This window comes from Lutzomyia longipalpis, chromosome 1, assembly GCF_024334085.1.
Source record: "Lutzomyia longipalpis isolate SR_M1_2022 chromosome 1, ASM2433408v1".
NCBI lineage: Eukaryota > Metazoa > Arthropoda > Insecta > Diptera > Psychodidae > Lutzomyia > Lutzomyia longipalpis.
Window position 1 is genome coordinate 15,250,539 of NC_074707.1, and position 22,492 is coordinate 15,273,030.

The following is a 22,492-nucleotide window of genomic DNA, read 5'->3' on the forward strand; positions in this document are numbered from 1 at the left end:
ATGACGAATTTCTCAATGAACAAGACCTGGCGCACCCTCATTATGATCTTCTTTAACGATTTCATTGATCATTTTGATCATTTTTATTGATTTATTCGAGAAAATCGTGAAAAACCTAAACCAAAACAAACGCCTGTCAAAGGTCAAAAGAAGAGTGCAGAAATACAAAAAAGAAATATCCCACGCAGTCTTTCTCTTTCTGTCTCTCCCTCAACACCAAAGGTTGGTGGAGGGTAAGTATACTTACGGTATTCTGACGTTGAGATTTCGGCAGGAATTTTAGCCAAAGTTGATGGAGGGTCAGAAATGTTGTGCTTTCTTACGGTATACTGACGTTGTTAAGGAAGAAATTGAAAGTATATTTTTATATAATAAATGAGATTCTTCTGCTCAAAAAGGCTTCTAAAACAACTTGCTATCTTTCAAATAATCATTTTAATGCATTTATATGCCATTTTAATTAGTTTTTGATGATAGAAAAAATGATTGATTTTTCATCTTACTGACCTTTAATGACTTATTTTTGACGATATTCCAACGTTTACACAAAAAATTGAATTTATGCGAAAATATTGAAGTAAATGAAGCAAAAACGTCTTTTAATAGCTTTTTGATCATCTACAAATAGATTTTGTAATGTTTTAATGATTAAAAATTTGATTTCTGCAAAATGACTAAAAATGCCTCAATTTTTACTGACTTTACTTACCAAAAAATAACGTTATTCTGACGTTAGAATTTAGTAAGCTAATGACGAAATTCTGACCATTTTTTACGATAATTTAACGTTATTATAACGTTAATAAATAGTAAGTAAAGTCAAAGTTATTATGTGTTAGCTGGGAAGTAATTTCGTTTTGATCAGAAAAATATTAAGCTTTGATTAGAAAAATGTTTTTGTTTTCGTCAGGAAAATTTTTCCTTTTTGGTAAGGACGATATGAATATATTTTTTTAAACTCTGTACAACACATGATGTTTTCTCATGATCAAAATGAAAAAAAATTCTCCTGACCAAAATGAATAATATTCTCCAAAGCAACACAAAAAATTTCCGATTAAAAGATGAAACCCACCCTGTGGACCGAAGAACTTTTATTAGGTTGTTTCAAAAACTCTCTTTTCCATGTCTAGCAGGAAAACTCAAGAGAAAATCAATTGAAATGTTACATCTATAAGGGGTGACTTTTATTTACCATTTCCTCACTTTACATTAATATCTTTTGTATACAAGTTGGAAACACGTAAATTAAATCAAATCTACGAGGAGGGTTTGCGGGGATGAAATGGTTAATTTCCTGTACGGCAAAAGCGTGGTTGTATTGGCAGAAAGTATGTTGCTTTGTCATGACCAAAAACTTTCTTATTAAAGTAATCACAGGACATGCTTAATTTCTAAACTTTTGCCCCCAAACTTTCCAAACAAAGTATGAAGAAATGGTATGCAGTAAATTATAGCAATATATTCCAACCCCCAAAGAGAGGGTTTTTCTACATATAAATGGCTGGGCACTTGGGGAGGATAAAAGTGATGTAGATTTTGTATTGATGAGTGCCACTCATTCCCTATCATATACAATTGCTCACCCATCTGTGATTCCGACATCGTTTTGTGAAGAAATTTTAAACGCCCAAATATCGATTTTGTTGTCAATATGTCAGTACGAAGGACATAAATTTACAAATTCAAATCAATTTGCATAATGATCGTTAGCCTTGTCGTGAGCGTCTTGGTAATTTTTCTTCTTTCACCAACACCCTTCGCCGTCTGTACCGTCTGTATTGTGCGTGAGTTTCATCGCATATATACCAAAAACTCTTTCCTATTGCTTCTTGACTATAAACCGTCACTTTATGCGCACAAAATGCTTTATTCATGTTCAAGCCACGCTATATGCCTTTTTATAGTGTTGGAAATGAGAGGGAAACTCCACAAGCTAAAAGACGCAAAAAGCAAGTGGTCCTTCTCAATGCATCCCCATCATCCCTTTTGCTATATACGTACATAGCATATTATGTATGGTATGTAGTGTAAAAATACTTTGCTTGAGACGACCTCAATTCATGATACATCTCATTATTGTTGTCACCTTATTCGTAACATTTATAACGAAGAGATTTCGTCAAGAAAATCTCGTCTACTTTACTGTACACACCAACCTACCCTGCCCACAACCATTCCAACTGTACAAGTCTTTTTTTTTCTGCAAATGCGGTCGGTATGGCAATTGTCACGGGAATGATGGAAAAATGTTACAGAAATTTTTGGCGAAGAGGTCCATTATAGCGAACTTCCTGGCATTCCTCAAAATGTGAGCTAATGGAAATTAGTATGACGATGGGATCTCTATGGAAGTATACCTGCAAAAAGGTACACAACGTCGAGGAAGCGTGGCAAAAGCAACAGAGGTGGAAAAGCAAAAAATACTCCACCCCCCCCCACATCCCCAAACACCTTGGAGTTCTTCAAATTCTATACCAGATGAAGGAAATGATGTGGACAAAGCAAACTCACTTTTGCGATTAGTATTCCGTGCAAGTAAATAGAAAGGAAAATATACATATATAAAGTGGAAAGGAAAGTTTTTTGGGTGATATAAAATGTGAGGTATACCGGCAGTTCTTAAAAGTATTTCCCGCACCGGCGACCCCAACCCCATTTACACAAAAGTGACACATTTTAAATTCACAAGAATTGGATTAAAAAGGTAAATGAAAATAGGTAATTTTATACCTCGTACACGCGGGGGTGTATCACCTCTTCTTTTCAGGTGATTTAGATTATTCAATTTTACCTACAAAAGAACTGCTATATACATTCTTAAATGGTAATACAATATAAGTAGAGGGCAAAAAACATTAAAGAGAAAATTTATAGAAAATGTGGGAGACATTATATGCATAGGTAGGCACTTAATATTCTACACAATTCTCATTACTTTTCCGTCTCCAGTAATTAATTATTAATTTCCACGGAAACGTGTTTATTTGATTTCAAAATTTGTCCTCCCTTTTGCCTTTGCATTTTAAAGTATGTACGACGTATAATGTACAAGAATCATAGCAAAAGCTCCAAAAGCTCCTTGGCCCATTTATTACATTTTCCTTTTTTTTGTATTATACATTTTTTTGGCACAATTTCTGTCCGAAGTATTAGTATTCATGTGACTTGACGCCCACAAAAATGTCAAGAACAAAAACTAAGTCATTAAATTGTGTCCTTTTTTATGATAAAAAAAAACTTTAAATGGGGTGCTGTAAAAATAATTTAAGAAAAATTGTAAAAGTTCTTGAATTCAATGGAATATCATGTGAATAAACAGAGTATTTGATAAAGTGAGCAAACTGATAAAATTGATCCAAACTTCCAAACCTATCAACACAATATTTCAAATGGCAGGTGGAAATAAACCCATATTTGGCCATATATCAAACAAATTTTAGATTGCAACATCCCATAAAAGTGAACCAATAAAAATGATTGAAATCGTTTCAATTTTGTCAAACTACGTATAGGTACCTATTTATTTGCACCTTAGTTGGTATTCCACATAAATGTAAGGACTTAAAATTAATATTCATTTTGAGGCTGTTATACACCAGTTACGGTGAGAGTTAAGAGAATGAAAATCATACAAAAATACATTTATTTTTTTTACCGAAACTACCCATAAATATTATGAAAAAATAGTTAATCTGTTTGGCTACCAAACATTTGATCCAAATTAACTTCTGAGTCACATATTAGAAAAATTGAATTAGAAAATATTTAAAATTAAATCGCAAAGATTTCTTTTTTTTTCTAATTCTATATTTTAACTGCTAGTTTTACTAAGAAATCAAATAACAGCGCATAGGTACAACACATGTTGTGGAATACCAACTTCAATAACATATCTGCTTTGTCCTACATACCTATACGATATTTTTTCCCTAAAACAGATTTTTTTTTAAATTAACTTTTTAAAGTACTTACCAAATGATTTATATAAAACATCCACTTTTACAGCAATTGCCACAAAAGCAATTTACTTTACGTATATATGGTTTGAATCTCTGCCAAAAGAGGGTGTACTTTCTGTCGTACAATCTGCACATTAATTTTCCTTGTCGTTTGTGAATATTGATGCATTTCTCGTACACAGATGCACTACAAATGGCTTCTACAATATGAAGGAGCATTTCGCGCGTATTTCGGTGGTGCAATATAGACTTAAATGCAATTTTGGGGAGATGGTGTATGCTTTTACAACAGATCACGATAATAAATTACGGTAGAATTCCTTCCTATGTGTGTACATTTGATGGTGACGAGATTTTGGGGACAAAGAGAATCTCTGTAAACGTATTATGTGTGTCATTTGGTTAGCTCATTTTCTTTGCTGGAAAATCAAAGTGCATGGAAGATGACGAAGATTTTCCACATGGACGCCTTCCAGTGTGCAATAACATTCATTTCAACCACATTGCAAGACAGTTATGCATTTGCTTTTTGTATCAAAGTCTAACATTAGTTGTAACTGGGGTGAGGGCGTGGCTTTGATTTATTTTTGGGTAAATATTCTGCTTATTTTCCTAAATGTGGAAAATTTGGTTAATTTTTCTTGAATAGTTTAAGCTTTTTTACTAACTTTCTTGTGTTTCGAGAGTATTTTATAAAGATTAGGGTCACAAAATGAATAGAGTCCTTGAAAATTAGTAGGGTAACTCAAATGGAATATTCTGATCTGACCAATTCAGACTAGCATTAGGAATAAACTGTCTATAATAAAGGTTAACTGTTATAGAGAAATCTCAAGTTTTCCACGTTCGATTTGTACATAGAAAAATGTTTTCCACCACCCGTCAAGAACATAATTATGCAGATTTTCTCTCCATAAAATACATAAAATTGATTTTTAATGATTGCGTGTTAAAAATAAAAATCTATTAGCAAAGGAAAAGCCATAAATCATTATGTTAAAAATATTTATTCAAATGAAACATTCACGAGTTCATATTTCATTGAAGGTTAATTTATGCAAAAATTGTATATGTATAGAGGAGACTGGGGCTAATATAGTCATTCAAATGTGTAGGAAAAGTTCAAAATTTAACATTTTCAACGGGATAGAACAAAATGATCTGGGAAAGAGTTTTAGGAAGTAAATTTGAAATATTATTCTTGCTCTCTGTTCAGATTAATACGAATCAAACTAATAATTAATTAATTAATCCCAATGCTTCCTATTGGTAGAATATTTCTATATTTTCTTTAAATTCTAAGAGTAAAATATATTTTTCTATCGCTTCAGAATTACTTTTTAGTTAACTATTTTTTTTTTTGAAAACGTAAGAGGATTTTAAAAGTTGAAAATAATAGTATAAAAGTTTCTTGTTTTTAGTTTTCACGGTATGAAAAGAACCCATTCAGAGAAGTTACCGCAGCCTGGATAGGCGCATCTTGTAGGTATTGTAACTTGTGTGATGTTATTACATCTGTACCATTTCAAGTCTAGACAGAATTCAATAAGATATGTCGCAGAAAATGAGTTTATTGATTGAATTTCTCGATTCTATACATGTACTTTATATACAAAAGGCTGATGATGGTTATATATCTTTATGTAATACCTCCCACCCCCATGAACATATATTGGAATCTTTCTCATACAGAGAGCTCTATAGCAAACAGTGTGAATCGAATATTTGTAGGTATAGGGTAAAACATAATTCTTAATATGTGGTAGCGCAGCATATAAAGGGGATATGCAGTGTGGAATAAATGTGAAGAGATTTTAGAAAGAAAAAGGAAGAAAACACTACAACCCAAAAATCCGAATTTAATATATTGAAAAAGTTTCTCATGGTTATATCTTTGAGAAATACAATACGCAATGACATGGTGGTATTTGAAAGTAGTTGCAAAGGGATTGTGTATTATATGCAACCTGTACCTTCCACATAGAATTTACTATTCACGTAGAAAAATCCACAAAGAACTTCCCGTTTCTCTCGCAAGTTTTTCTCCTACACCCCATTCCCACCGTAAAGTAATGTGTTTACGGAAATATTTTATCTTGTACTTTTATTCTCACCATCAACACTTGAAGTGTGCATTTCACAACGGTTTTAGGAGTTTTTTTTTTCGTTGCAAGCACCTAACAAGTTTGTTTTGGTGCGAAATTTCCTTCCTTCCTGGAAGATAGAATTTTTCTACACATAGGTACGTATATTTTTCTCCAGTCTCTTCCTCAATCCTCCCAACTCATCATGAATTCAATTATTCACAGGGAGAGCTGGAAAAACAATAAGCACCGCAAACTGTCGTCAATTTAACAGGTGTTATGTGTGCCTCATTTGAAAGTTTTCTAAGCGAAAAAGTTCTTTGTTTTTATAGAAAAAATTGAACTGACAAATATATTTACGGTGCATAATATATAATATGCAAAGAAGATAAATAGATGAAAACAAGTGCAAAAATGTGTGAAGAAAGATTTTCTTGAATCTCTCCCCGCTCTAAGAAATGATTCAGAAACCAGAGCAAATATATATTTTTTACTTTGTTTAAATTCTTCAGCTAAAACTTTTACAACTTTATTATATATTTTTTCGCCTACTATGTATGAAAATTTCATCTATGAAATATATATTTCGTCGTTGATGACAAATGTTGCCAAATGGTGTAGTATTTTTTACCAAATATTTATTTATAATAAATTTTCGCTCCTGTATTTATTCTGCCATTTGCATCCCAACTTTATCTACACACGATATTATATATCATATATGTATTCAACTTTTTTTTTGCAAAAAATTCTCACAAAAATTCATGATATTTATTTTCAATTAATCCCAAAAACATGCTTCCAGGTGAATGTCTCAAATTTTCGCAAATTTGAATTCATACAAAAAGCTCAAACTTAATGCAAATCAATATTTCTGAAATACTTAGCAAAAGCTTTAGTTTGTAAATAGAATTTCTAATTATTTTGCATAAAAATATCTTTAAAGAATTATGTCAGATAAACAAAAGAATTAAATTCGCTCTACTATCTTTTCAATATTTTCCGGGCCGAACGAATAAAAGCTCTGCATTTTAACTTTTTTCTTATTTAAAGCTTTTGTTGTTCAATAGGTATCTCATATTTGAGCCATATTGGAGACCTTGTCAATGGTATTAATTCTCTCGAATACACAAAGCCAAAAAGAAAGGAACAGCAAAGAACATCCCGAAGGCTATCACAACTTGTATATGTTAATCATATCTACAGCGTGTGGGTGTTATATTACATACACAAGAATTTCTTCTAGGTCACAATCAATCCCCTTTAGGCATTTTATAAGTAAGAGCGTCATGCAAATATTTATTTGTTCAACAGAGAGAACCTAAGATGGGTAGAGCTTTTCTCAAGTAGAAGTAGTTTGTATAGGATATAAGAAAACGAGAGGGTTGTTTTGTAAACATTTCATAGTATTACCCCATTTTGTGAGTTTAAGCGAAAATTGTTTTACTATACAAAAACCTAGTTAATTGTTCGTACTGTAGAGGAGTTTTTTTGCTATTTACTGACCAGCTAAAATTGTAAATGAAAAAAAGGTTGATGTTTTTGTTTCATTTCACCAATCTTCATGCACCTGACAGGTTAATCAATGTGAAAATTGAATTGATCATGCATGATTTATCTCACATGATATTCAATCAAATATCTTCCTAGTAATTATAAAAAAATAATATGATTCATAAAAATATATCATCAAAAGTATGGCAATTTGGGTAATTCTGGAAAAATCAAAAATTTCCAATTATTCAGAATAAATGTTAATATTTTTTATGACATGTTTGCCTCTCAGTTCATTTGTTATGGAAATTCTGTAAACTGATATGACTTTAACCTAGATATGCTCATGATTTTTTCTTAATTTTCGCGATATCTACAATTATAGAAAATTCATTTCGCAGTCAAAATTCTTACAATTTCGTGCACAAGATGTTCAAAAAACTCTTTCTTTAATCGAAATCATTTTTATGCACTCAAAGTTGAAAGAAGGGAAAATCTGGGTTAAATCCGAATGTACTTCAATCGCCTATCTATCTTTTCATCATCATCATCATCATCCACTCTCTTGAGTCAAGAATGTGTTTAAATAGTCTTGACTTTATCTCAAGATGTTTAAAATTCTCCTTTGAATCATCCCCGATAGCACAATCCTCGCAAATACACCATCAAAAATCACAGGCTTTGATGAAAAATTAATGATAGCGAGTACTCAGTGAAGCATTCCACAGCAATGCAAGTGGGACTTGTCCTATTCCCCACCTTTGTGGCATTAATCACGATTTCAATGGCATGGTACTACATATACGTATGTGGAAGTGCAGGCGGTGACTGCGGCAAATGTCCATGGGTGTACCTTTTGGCATTTGATGAAATGCTTTTACTTTGGTGTGTCGTGAACGTATGTTCCTGCTGATGGAACATAAGGCTATGCTCATAAATCTACCAGTATCAATACGTGGAACAAATCCATATAACGATGAGTCAATAAATTTTCTTTAATTTTCTCAAGCATTGCAGAAAAAACGACGAATGGGTGGATGTTAGTTGAAAAAAAAAAGAATGGTGCAAGATAGTGTTATTCTTGAGTCAGAGATATATGATGCAGAGCTTTATGTGTATATCGATTTGTGTTAAATGGGTATGTTTGTATTGTAATTCCCAACTATTTATCTGTGGCAGTGGTGCACCATGCAGTTTGTTGACAAACTGATGAGGAAAATTTGTAAAGGCTCTTCTGTACATGGTTACATTTAGAGGTACATCTATAGCATGAACGTGACATGCCACCCAAAAACTCAAACTCATCCATCAAGGATTTGAGCGAAGAATAATTTTCAAATAGACACATTTATGCTGTAATTGAGCATAACTCCCATTACTCTCGCCGTATATTGCAATGTATTGTATTATGTAGCTTTTCTCCCCTTCCTCGCATTCTCAATTTTGTTGATATTAGTCCCATTTTTATTGGGTATAGGAGAGCGATGGTTTTTGGGACTTTATCAGGTAAGCAACGATCCATTTACCCTCTGGTCAGAAATTGGGATTTCCATTTGTAGATTTCATTCGGGAAACGTTTGTTTTGGGGGTGAAAAGGAGAGAAAGGGGCCATCATCTACCGTATACATATTAGGTATTTTCTCTTCTACGCTATGTACTCCACTACATACAGGTATATGTATCACTTAAAGAGTTCCAGTGAAAGGTGCGGGGGTGGTATAGTTAAAGGCATTGGGGGTGTGAATGTGGTTATACGATAAAAGGTACACTTTGTTATTTTCCCCCAAAAGCCCTATATACCTGTTTGCAAAGGGTTTTGAATTTTATATGTATACATCTTCGCAACTAGAAATGCAGAGACCATGCTACAAAAAATATTTACACAACCTCTGGTTTCAGGGATTTTTTTCCGATGAAAGAGAAATCAAATCAGATCATTTGGCCACTTTTTTCGGCTTTCAACACCGATAGCTACCCAATTTGATTTTTTCACCACATTTCTTTGAAACTTAAAGCAATCCCTCCTTAAAATAAAAATACATAGAAACATTTTAGTGAGTGGATTGTTCCTTTATGCAATAAAATGAAAAGAAATTTTTATATTTAAAAAAAAATCTATAGAGTAACGTCCTTTTCAAACTCAACGATTCGCAGCTTCGCGTAAAAACGAGAACTCACAATAAAATATCTTATTTACCCTCCTTAATGCTTAGCTTTCTCATTATAGAACCTTGATTGTTTGAGAAAGTTTCACTCTAAAGTGTTATTCTGCTAGTCACGCTGTAAATTACTCGCTATTACAACTTTTTTATTCTATTTTTTAATATATACGAGCTTGCCTTAATTAATCTATTTTCAGAAAATGTCTTAATCTCTTTAGTTGAAGTTTCGAAAAGATTTTCCAATGAAGCATGTTAATTGTTAATGAGAATTTTTCTATTTGTAAGAATTCCTAGAAAATTTGGTTTAAGCTTTTTATGTTGTATCATTTTTTTCTAATGTTTTATCACGCCTAAATAGCCATGTAAAATGTATATAATCACAAACCATTCGCTATAAAATTGTACTGTAAAATGGAAGCCATTCATTATCGTTTTATGAAAATCCACCGCTATGAAAACTTCATTACAACTCAATCCCTACGTCATATAAAAAAAAAGTTAGGAATATTTTTAGTCTTTCAATTCGTATTTTTGCAACTTTATGGCATTTAATATTGGCTGCGTGGGAGATTATGGAAGAGAGCAAAAAAAATCTAATTAGAATTCATATGATTTTGTGGCATAAATGTGATAATTTATGTCAAAATTCTCTCTCATCAGCTTTAAATATGGAATCCCATCTCAATGCAGGGATAAACCACCCGCCCACATTTCACTTGTCTTACGATACTTTTTCACATTGAAAGTTTTGTTGTGCGAGAGTACAGAGGGAAAGTAAGTTTTTGACTACATAATCACCACACCCTGAAGAGACAGGTATTGAATAATGGTAGTAAATGGGGATTCTGGAAAAGGTGGGAAAGTTTATTTATAAATTATTCTTCACATTAAGCTTTCTCCTCAAACACGAAGATTTTCCCCAAAACATTTTGGCGAACATTGAAGAAGTGGAGGCGACTGTGTCAAGATGAGTAAAACTTTCTGACACATTTCATAAATATCCCAAAAGCTTAAGGACGATAAAGTATACTTTTAAGTCATTTAATGGTATACATGGGACCAGTTTTTATTCATATAAAGACATCATGCTGAGAATTAAACATAGTCCAATCAAATTTTCTTTTAGCTCTTAAATATTGTAACGTTATGAGATAGAAAGATAGATCTTCAAGAAGAAATTAAACTGAATTAATGAATTTTCTGAAAGAGTCCAAATTCAAACGGAAAAGAGGAAGAAGAAAAAGTTAGTGAATTTGGATAAAATATTTCCTTTGACTCTGAAGCATAACATTTATATCCATAATCCTGTAAATAGTGGGTAGAAAGGATAACATGGAGGGTGGTAATGCATCAACTATTTAAGCTGGTCCATACATAAAATTCTACGTAGGTACATTAGAGTAATTTCACAGCAAAAATAATACCTATATCGCAAATATATGTATGTATGTAAATAATACATTAATATCACAAAAATTTTCCATGTATCGACGGAATAATAGACTTTGAGTGAAAAGTTTTAAAAGCTTCAGAATATTGATAAAAAGTAGACAAAAAGCAGCATTAACTACATACAACTAAATCCTCTTTACTATATACATTGACAAAATAAATTTCATTAAAATATTTTGAAACCGCAAGAGATTAAAATGTACAAATATTGAACATTATTTTATCCTTCTCTACGCTCTTGAATACTTCAGTACATTTTTTGCGTGTGAAAATATTCAAAATGGAAAATTTTCAAGAGGAATTAAATGCACGAAAATACGAAACCAAGATTATTATCCGTATTTTATTATGGAAGATAATGTTTACTTTTTAATATCTTATATGCAATTCTTATTACCCCGTAATTTACCTTGCCAAGCAGAAAATTTTAATTGGGAGTACGTGAACTTATTTTTGAAAGAAAAATTACCTCAAAAAGTATATACCTACCGTTTCAAATGTTTTATTTATCTTGTTTATGTACTTTGAATTTTTTTTACTACCCACTCTTTTAATGGTTTTTGCCATATCATTTTTTTTTCTCAAAAATATGTGGCTACAATTTACCTAAAATATATAGATAAAATTTAATTAGAAAAAGAATATTTGAAGGTGAAAAATCCTTGGAAAAATCGCTTTTCTGCTTATATTTTATTACCTCTGTACTGTACATGAAAAATTCAACGTTCTTTCATGAAAAATTCAATTTATTTCTCCCAGTTCTTGCCACATACTCTAAAATAAAAATTAGAATGGGAGAAACGCTATAAATTCAATTTTTCGAAATGAAGTGTTAAACTTGGTTTGCAAGACATAAAAACCTCAAGCAAATACCGAAATTACCATCCCAAAGGTATAAAATGCAAAATAAGCACCAAGATAATTGCTCTACTTTTTTTTTACTTTCCTCCTATCCTACAAATTGAGATTAAGGGAAAAAAGAACGTCAACATTAGTGCTGTTGTTGACTTGAGAAATGCCACAGGGGATGTAAAATTGCGAGAAAAAATTTTATTATTACAATTATACTTTAATCCGCGTAGATACAATTAAGAAAGCAATATCTTTTTTTATTTATTTACACTGTTAACACCTCTTACGAATTGTAAAAAAAAATCGTCGTTTCTTCTACACCGAACTTGACGCACATATAAATTTTCTTATGTTTGAACTTGAAAGCTCAGATTGCAGAGAATCTCGTAAGAAATTAGAGCTTTCGTATTATTTTTTTCAGTGAACATGATGGAAAAGTATTTTCTGGTATTTTCATTTAAAATAACTAAGAAATACGCAGACAAATTTACGACTGAATAAATTAAAATAACCTCTGCGACAAGTATTTCTCAGAGAGCTTTTCTTATTATTATTTTTTTTAAGAAAATAAACATTTTTGCCTTCATGTACAGACGTACAATTCATACATGGATTGTGCTTTCCTAAAAAAAAAAAGGATACAAACTTTCTCTGTCACACTCACGATGAGAGTTTCTCATGAATAATAAATTTCTACAACACTGAGACTGAATTTTAAAATATACCAGAGTATTAATCTGACATACATGTACGTACACATGTAAAGGAAAGCTCCGAAGAGCTTCTGCTTTGTACTTTACCCCGTGTAAAATATCAAAATACATTCCCTTTCATTTATGTATATCAATTTGTATAATCAATGTTGTAAATCAAAGCTTCTCCTTCAAAGATCCCACACTTGTACAAAATTATCTGGATTGTGAATTAAAACAAAAATATTTGAAATTCGCGTCAGATGCTCAATTAATTTTAGTTTACAAGAATTTATTTGTTAAGAAAACACTTTAAAGTTTTAATTTCAAATTCAAACTAAATTACCTTGTTACACATAAAAGTTTATTTAGGGAGATTTTGAGTGGTTTTTCTGATAATTATTGGATATTTATTTATCAAATGCGTTTTTTTATTTTTTTTTTCTAAATAATTTATTTTTACAGGAAATGTTTTTATTTGTTATTTTATCCATTTCAATGATTTCAATTAAATTTAAAACAGAAATGATAATGAAATTTTTTTACCTGTTATCAAGCCAATCCAGTAAAATTGAATTGTTCTTACCTGTAATGAGAAAAAGAATAAACGTTAGAGGAAAATTTCAAAACCAATAATATTTTTTTATTTACAAAGAAGTAATCAATCAAGGAAAATTTTAAAAAGGAAGTAAATAAAGCTCGTTTTAAATCGTATTAAATTGATATCAGTCTGAATTTTCATTTACAAAATCGTTTTCTTTAGATTTGTACTGACTGCCCTTAAAATCGAGGTCACAGTTACAATATTTTTTGTTAAAAAGTAAGTTTTTTTTTAGCATTGTTTAGCCGAAGAACAAAAAGATAATTTATCGTAAAATTGTTACATAAAAAATGAACATAAAATGTGTCATAAAAGCTCAACTTTGTACCCTACTAACTCACTTGATTAATCAATTTACAACGGTTAGCTATAGAATGATTGAAGTCAACTCTTGTAGCTTATTTGAGTTAACAACTTTTACCAAAATTAGTCAAAAATTTTTCCTCAAACGATTGTAGAATAAAATATTGAAAGAATTTTATGCATTTTATTAATTATCCAACACCACAATTCTCGCTGAGCTATTGTAAAATACTTCAGTAGTAACCATTAGCTTGGTGATAAAGTTAACGTTTCCCCTATACATTGGAATTTGTGCACGCGATCCATCATGTTGAATTTATGGACATTTATAATACCATATCGTTATTATTATGACCATATCAGTGCTCAAACTTATTACCAACGACCGGTTCCTTGTTCATTTTATTGAGCAAACATGTGTCTGAAATTTTAACCCCTTAACTGCTACCCCATTTATTCCCCTTTGCGACAATCACCACGGCAATCGCATTATTTTCAATAATCGTAATATTGTGGGCAGGGATCGTGATTGAAGGTGATGGCATATTATATTATCACACTTAGTGGGGGAGGACGAATGGGGTCTTTTATCGCTGCTGGATGGTGGTTTTTGAAAAGGAAAACTCAAGTGGAGGTATTTTAATTTAACAACCAATAAAAAGCAGCTTTTATTAGAACTTTCCATCCCCGCATCAACAGCTAGTTGCTGCCATATCCAAATATCAAGTAAAAGTAATTTTCCCCTTTTTGCCTTATGGTGGCACACACCCACACACACAGACACTCATGAAAACTATACATATTTTTGGGGGATTTGTTTGAAAAAGGCAGCAGCACCTACCACATAATGTAGAACAGTCTTTGAAATTATATTTAGAATACAAGAGAGAGGATTTTGTTCATCATTGAGGTGCGATGAGGGAAAAAGAGGGACTTTATGCATGCTGTACAAACTAAGCTACAAACAAAAGCCATCACTCACAATGTGGGGAAATTCTTTCTGCCATAAAATTTTAGAAAACACCCATATGATATAATTTTGGTTCATGTTCTCACATTCATCCATCACTCTTGAAGATTCCTTATCTTTTATTCTTTATACACATCCACGGAATATGCCATGTTTTTCCTTTTTTCCCCAACTTTTTCATCTTCATACTTTTTTGCTATATACATAACATATATAGCATACCTTCCATACCTATAGAAAATTATGAAAATTGACTTATGGCTTCAGTAAAGTTGAGAGTTTGACTTGCTCAAATGAAAATCCCTTAAGGCCCTGTCACGCAGTACTCTGCCAAACTTCCAATTACATACGACGCAAACATGTGAATGAAACATGACTTTTTTGAACTCTCGATGAATTTTACATGTCATACAAAATACTAAAATAATTTCGAAGAAAATTGATTGTAATTTTACAAGTACAGTGATGGATAAAAATTGCATAATAATGATTTAGATTTTCCAAAGATCACCGTGAGCTTTCAGTTTTCTCTATTGGAAAAGGAAAAACAATTTAAACTTTTCTAGGCAATTAAAAAAAAATGTTTTTCCTATTTCTATGTTTATTTTATTTAAATTGAAGAAGAAAAAAAATCTCCAACTAAATAAACAAATTAGGCAAAATGATGGTAGTACTTTTTATTTGGGGGAAAAAAGATGAGACAGCATTGTGGGAAAGTGCGAAAAGTTCAACAAAAGTATTTGCTGAAGAAGTGAATTCTAACACAATGTCATTCTTTTTTATGCAAAACATACTCCCTTAAGATGGTGTCTGCCTCATGAAACTTGCCTCTGAGAGTCTTTTTGAATGCGACAAGTGAGAAAATAGTGGTTGAATTTCATGCAAAGTAGGTTATCCCTTTTCTCCTACATGTATATGTATGCTACGTGTATACATAAGGAGAATTTTCAGTAGCAATTTCATATGTGAGCATTTTCTCTTGTTTTACAATGTATGCCACCTTATTTTCACTACCACGACATAGCATTTCAAATGGCATGTTTAAAATGTTTCTAAGAATATGTTTTAATGGAAGAAAATTCCATATACATATATACGGAAAACACCATCTCATTTTCTTTTCTACTTTAATGTTTTTTTTTTCTTTCAGCATAAAAAGAAAGAAAAATGGATTAAAATATTGGAAAAAAAATTGAGTATGAAGTGCTATTTTTCATTTAAACTTTGGCAAGAGAGAATAAATGAAAATCCTTCCGGAGACTACTCCAACTTGAATCTGCAGCTCACACAGAAATTATTCCGATATCATTTTTTCTTTTGGCGGAAATTTCATTTCGTCAAAAGCAAATCCATGGGGAAAATCATACACGCGAGTACAATCATAATATTTTATCCCAAGAGAAGATGGAAAGAAACTACAACATACACCAGAATCGAGAAATAATGGAAAAAAGCATTTTCTGACGATGAAATATGTATTGGGTTGCTATCTAAGAGCTCTCAGACCATGAAAAAAAAATCCTTTTGGCATTTAAGTGATGTTGCCAACACTATACACATATGTATATACATGGAAAACCACAAAACAGTGTTTTCTCCATATAAGTTATGTCGATAACGTGATTGAAAATACATGGTTTACGGTAGAACAATTTAGTACAGTTGCGCCAGATAGAGCACATATAATATTGAGATAAAAACATCCATCCTCAGGGAGGAATATCAAATCACATGAAAGGCAAACACTATGGGAACTAATGGCCAAAGAAATCATTGCCGATAAAGTCATTTCCATATAAGATAAAATCTGCTGATGTAGACGGGGCTCCGGAAAGATGAAGAAGTGCCATATCAAATGAAGAAAAAAAAATTTCAATTTCATAGAAATGTAAAATCCACCCTTGGCATCCCCTGCCTTGCATAAAAAAGGGACTACGAAGAATGTATATAGAGAAAAAAAGAGTCATTCTGCGATAATATCAACCTCATCCCCTATTCGGCCATTCCATTTGATATAAAAATGAGAAAAAATATTAATTTCTGATTTACGACACAGGGGAAAAATTGAAGTTCTCGGAAGCATCCAATTTGAGGACATTTCTCCAACTGAAGGAAGAGTAAAAAAAAAGAGACGGAGGATCAATAAATTTCTCACTTTACAACTTTTGGACGTTTCCTCAATCACCGGAGTTTCATTTATAGAAATGAATTTGGAGACATTCGAGGGTAAATTAATAATCGTAAAAAATTATGGGTCACCCTTAAGAGCTTTCTTGTATTATGTAGAATTATGTAAACTCTACAGAAACAAAGTGTTAATGAAAATCAAATAATTTCGTAATAGTTCTTAGAAATAATTTTATTAATTTGACTGGGGTTTGTGTGTTATAAAAGTATGTATATTCTGAAAGTCAGATTTCGATCGGAATTATTCTGTTTCAAAAATTTTAAACCACGTCGTGAGCTTGTGTGCCTTGTTTAACGTTAAAGATTAATCCAACTTAGGGTTATCCATATTGGGAAGGTTTTAGTGTCATAGGCCAGAGATTGGGAGGTTTTAAGGAATTAACAGAATACCACAATAGGACAAAGTCTTGGATTTTCTTTAGTAAGAACCTAACACAGCCATAGAAGAAGAAGAAGAATTTTTGAAGCAATTTGTAGTTCATATGAATTTATCATGAGTTTTATCAAGAAAGTAGTGACTAAAAATAAGTTAAACGAAGAAAGTTAAAATATCCTTAAGTTTCTTTTTTTAATTCTCTACTCGATCTATATAGAAAAGTTAGCTAAGATCCTAGCTTCCGTCTTACAGAAAATTTCAAGACTCTATCTAGCATCGTTCTAGTGCCAAAATCATCTTTCTAGGTAGCCTAAGACTTTTAAAAATAGCCCCTGGTTTTCCAAAGTAACCCTATATGTTGTTAATTTAAGGACGATTTATCATGTAGACGCAGACAATGTTTAAATAAGATGGAGGGTGAACTGTAAAAAAAAATTTAAATTACGCACTTTGATAAATTACCGCTGTGGGCGAAAGTGGTGAGTATTGTGTGTCATTAATAAATTAAATTTCATCATCTAATCGAATTTTGAGCCCATTTCATAAACTCCAAATCTAATTTTGTTTACATTCTCGACATCTTTCCATATTAGATGGGAACACTCCCACAGCGATTGCTTATACAAATTTACATGCACATATGTACAGTACACCATAATCTTCATATTAAATGCTCATGTTATCCATTAATTAGGGAATACCACAAGTTTAATCCAAGTTTGATTTATCTCAAAAGTTTGCAACAAGCTCCTATACTTTTAATACAGGATCGAGCTTCTTCTCCCGTTGTTACCATCATGACTGAAGAAGTTAGACAAAATTGGCAATGGAGATACACACACCCGCCCCCCTTTCCACTACCTTTTCTATTCTATACAGTATAAGATATCCCACCCCCATCGCACACCCTCAATTGTACTTAATAATGAAATGTCTTCTGACTTATTGTTGTCTCTGCCGAAGTTATTTTGACTGTTTATGGGTTAAATTAAAAATAATAACTGACACTAATCTCTCTTTGTTTCAAAACATGCGTAATCTTTGGGTTGAATTTTCTGTCCATTGGAAGGGGTTGGTTTGTTTATTTACCAACTCTCTCTCTTCAAATATATACATACATGTATACATATTTATCAGACACACAGCAGTTTCTCTTTCTATTTCGTGATTGGAAAACCCCATGGGAAATTATCCAGAAGCGCCAATTGACGGAGATTTTTTCAGCATTACCCACACCCCGTGTATTTATCCCCATAAGGCTATCTTACTGACACATTTCAATCAATTAAATCTCCTTACATAATGCTTGTGATCTCTTCATTATGTCATTTTAACTCCCTGTCCCCCTAACTAAGTGAAAGACATTGAATGACAACTTAAATCGAGACTTAAAATATTTCCTACAAATTATTTTAAGTTGTAGAATTAAAAAAAAAAATTTATCTGCATTGAAACAATCAGAACAATATAATAAAAATTATATAACTTGATGCAGGAAAAAAAAAACTTCAATGTTTGTTTTTTTTTTTAGTTGGGTTTAATCAAGAGCAAACGCCATGAGAATTGCTATGTGGATTGTAAATAAAATTTAAACCATTGAAACGAGGTAAGATTAATTCAGAGGCAATCACTACGGAGAAAGTCGGTTTTACCACAAATTACCCAAAAAGGTTAACTTGAAAATCATTCTCACACAATTAGTGTAAGAAATTTCACTTTCATCCTTTGCAATTTGTTTGCCGGAAGTAAATATCCGCACCCGCCCACATAGAGGAACTGAAAGAGAATTTCTAATGAGAATATTCTTAAGGAATATAAAATAGGCCAGAGCGCCTAAACTATAAGCCGGATATCCGCCATTGATGTGGTTATAAAATCGATGTTTTTTGGGTATTGAAAATAGAGGAAAAATTCCAAAATATTGATGGAAATTTTTAATAACAATAGAAAATGTTTCCACGATTTTTTTTTGCTTTTCTTTCCTTCATCCATCACAGGTTCATAGAAATTGGTATAGAGTAGAAATTTCAATTCACCACAGACTTATATCCCTTTATAAGCAGGGGTGTGTATTTTTGGTATCTAACACACATTATTTCACGTAAACGTAAACCACCCCCATTTTGCGGTACAAAGCATTAGAGGAATAATTTTGTATGAATATGTGCGTGCAACAATGGTCCCTGTATCGCAGCACGATCAGCATCAAACTAATCTTTTGTTATTGTTTCAAAATGGGCTCAATTCAGAAGGGGGCTGGGTGCGGAGGGGTGGGTGGTAGTAGCTGATGGATAGCGGAAGTATATTCTGATGAGTACTTTGTGATGGTATTTCATTGTCCATTCAACAATAAACAACAACACTCCTAATGACAAGGTATCACAAATGGAAAGACACTACAGCCGTGAGGGATGTATCAAAGAAATACTCAGCCATTTGTAATACACACAGTTCACCCATCCATTCGCACCTCCGTTCTCATCTCTAAGCGAGACAAGATGAAAATTTTAACCCCCAGAGGGAAAATTCAATATACCATTGTGTCGGGGAAAACACGCTTCAATGACAGCAGAGGAGAGAAAACTGCATTATAAACGATCAATATTGTCATTTTGTATTAAGGTGAGACGTAAAAAAAAACACAGATGAGTCGTTAATTCCGTAGAAAATGGTTTTTCTTTAGGGAGCACAAAGGGGGATTTATCTGGACAAAATTATTCGGATCTTTGGAAATATTCGGAATATTCGCTAATATTCGGATGATTTGACAAGGAAATTCAAATATAAGTCTAAGCCTAAAACTAAAAAGTAGTAAATTCAAGCTGAAGAGTTCTAAATACAAACCAAAAAAGGTAGTACATTAACCTGCTGGCCGCCAAGACCTTGGAGCTTCCTTAGAGCGCCAAGGTGGGGTCGTTGAACGACCCCAAGAAGGAAGTCGATTTTCTCATAAACTATAAAACCGGGAACTGTCGGGTCACTACCTTTAGACTCCTTATATAGTCCTCTTGCCCCTTGCATCACAAATTCGCCACCCGGAAACACGCAGAAGAAGATATTAGGGAAAAACATTTTTCACTCCTTTTTCACACTTTCTTCGTGAGAAATTTGCCACGAAGTTGACCGCAACTGCTATTTTTTTTCACTACTTCCCCACATTCCCCTCACTTCCCGCACCGTGATAAATGGCAATATTTCTCGAATATTCTTTATTGTTTTGCACATTTATATGCTTCTAATTATGTTTTATGTTGTTTATGTTACTTATTCGCGATAATTCTGACACTGAGAAGGTAAAGTGAAAAAGTAAACACAACCCTTCAACCCCCTTCAACCATATGATTCATGATGTGACTAACTTCATTCTGAGAAATTTTCTGCAGCATGGCCGTTACACCAATTTTTGAATTCCCTTCTTCTACATTTTCCTTAATAACTTTTCTTGTGGTGGACGGATTGAGCTGAAATTTTTACACAACCTCCTCAGATAACCAAAGAACTTATTTCCAAAAGATGGGAATGGTATCTTTTATATTTATTAAGTTATAGCACGAAATATAGGGCTGGGGTCGTTCAACGACCCCGCTTGGCGGCCTAGAGGTTAAATACATTAGGTTAGGGAACAAAACTTAAAAAAAAATCATTAAAAGTCTAAAAAATGACTAAATTCAAACCAAAAAGTAATAAGTTGAATCCTAAAAAGAATACTGAATTCAAGTCAAAAATTCCTAAAAACGTTTTTGGATTTTTTCCGGTTTTGAGTTATTTGGTTTTTAGCAAAAGATGTTCACGTGAAGTCAAATATGTAGATCTTCGGAAATATTCAGATGATTCGCCTAAAAACCAAAACATTCGCCAGATAAACACCCCTTGGGAAGCACGAGAAATAGCTTTTCAAAGAAAAAAAAATTAAAAAACACAACGTCAAACAAGAGTGGGTTTAGCATTACCCCACCACTCTCAGAATAATTAAAAAATATATATATAATTTTCATTGCAACGACGTAAACTATTTCACACACACTGCAGTTTACCCAATATGAAAATATTTACAAAAATTCACAATTTTCAGAGATGCAAAATTTGCACCGCCAGCAAAGCATCTCTTGTGCAGTTTCTGCATAATTGTGGTTACAATTCATTAAGCTCCCTTCCCAACATTATGCAGGCAGCAGTACACTGCGAAAACTCTACTACATTGTAAACTCCCGTCGTGCCCCCCCCTTGGTAAGATGTTTTGGGCTGAAAAACTCACCCAGTTTATCGTTGATAAAGCACCCAAGTGGGAGTAATTTGTAGAAAGTTTTGGTTATAATTTAATCAAATATTTAAAACGTCACCTAATTAAAATCTAGCAGTCCTCTTCACATTTTATCCCACACTTTGTGACACTGCCCCCTGGCAATAAATATTCATTTGTGGTTGAGGAATTTTGCAAGAAACTCCCCCGAAAATTTGTTGATTACTATAGCGGAACATTTTCTTCCACACATACCCCACAAGGAATGCAAATTAGAAAATTACATATGCAAAATGTTCTTTTACAACTTTACACTTAAAACCACCACCCTTCTTTTTAGAGGGAAAGAGTAGCGTCTTATCTTTCTGCTTCACAGTACGATGGGGGGTACACTCTCAACACATAGCTTCTGCGTAAATTTACTTAATATATAAGTAAATGAAAAACTAGACTGTGTGAGAATATCCCAAGGAAGAAATTAGATTACACTTGAATACTTCTTCCGTACTTTTATACAATCTATATATAGAAAGTTTAAATGAGAAACGGATTTAGTTTATGTGTGACAAGATAGTTGGTTGTGATGTGCAGTGCGACACTCCATAATTCCTTTTACAGCCAACATACCATCTTGAAATTTACAAATATGAACAATTTCAATTAGGGGAAGGACATGTCGTTTTAAGACAGGAGAATTATTTTCACATTTAACCAACTTGAAAATACGTATTAAATTCCCTTTTCGCGAATCTCGTACTTAGCAAGAAATTTGATATTCAACGCTATATACCTGCAGAACTTTCCGTAGTCTCTTAACACTACATAGATATTTTGAAAGTCAAGAAATGATTCAGCTCTCTCTTGAGACATAGAAGTTTTTCCTATAATTTTCTCTGAATGTTGATACGTGTTTTTAGAGATAAACCTCTCGTGTTATACATAATGCAAAGCTCCCATATGTACATGAAATACTCACAAAACAATTACATATAATACATATAATACATTTGGGAGAAAATTCGCCAGAGATACAATTCTCAAATTATGGGCTCTTTATTCCTCCTGACAGATTGACTTCACTGCAGAGTTGATGAGATGAGAGTCTAATTAAATTTAT

General features: G+C 32.5%; 1 protein-coding gene across 11 annotated transcripts in view; it reads right to left on the reverse strand.

Moving 5' to 3' along the window:
- Nucleotides 1-22,492, reverse strand: part of LOC129791777 (peripheral plasma membrane protein CASK) — a 251,442-nt gene that overhangs the window by 97,926 nt on the left and 131,024 nt on the right. The window lies entirely within an intron of this gene.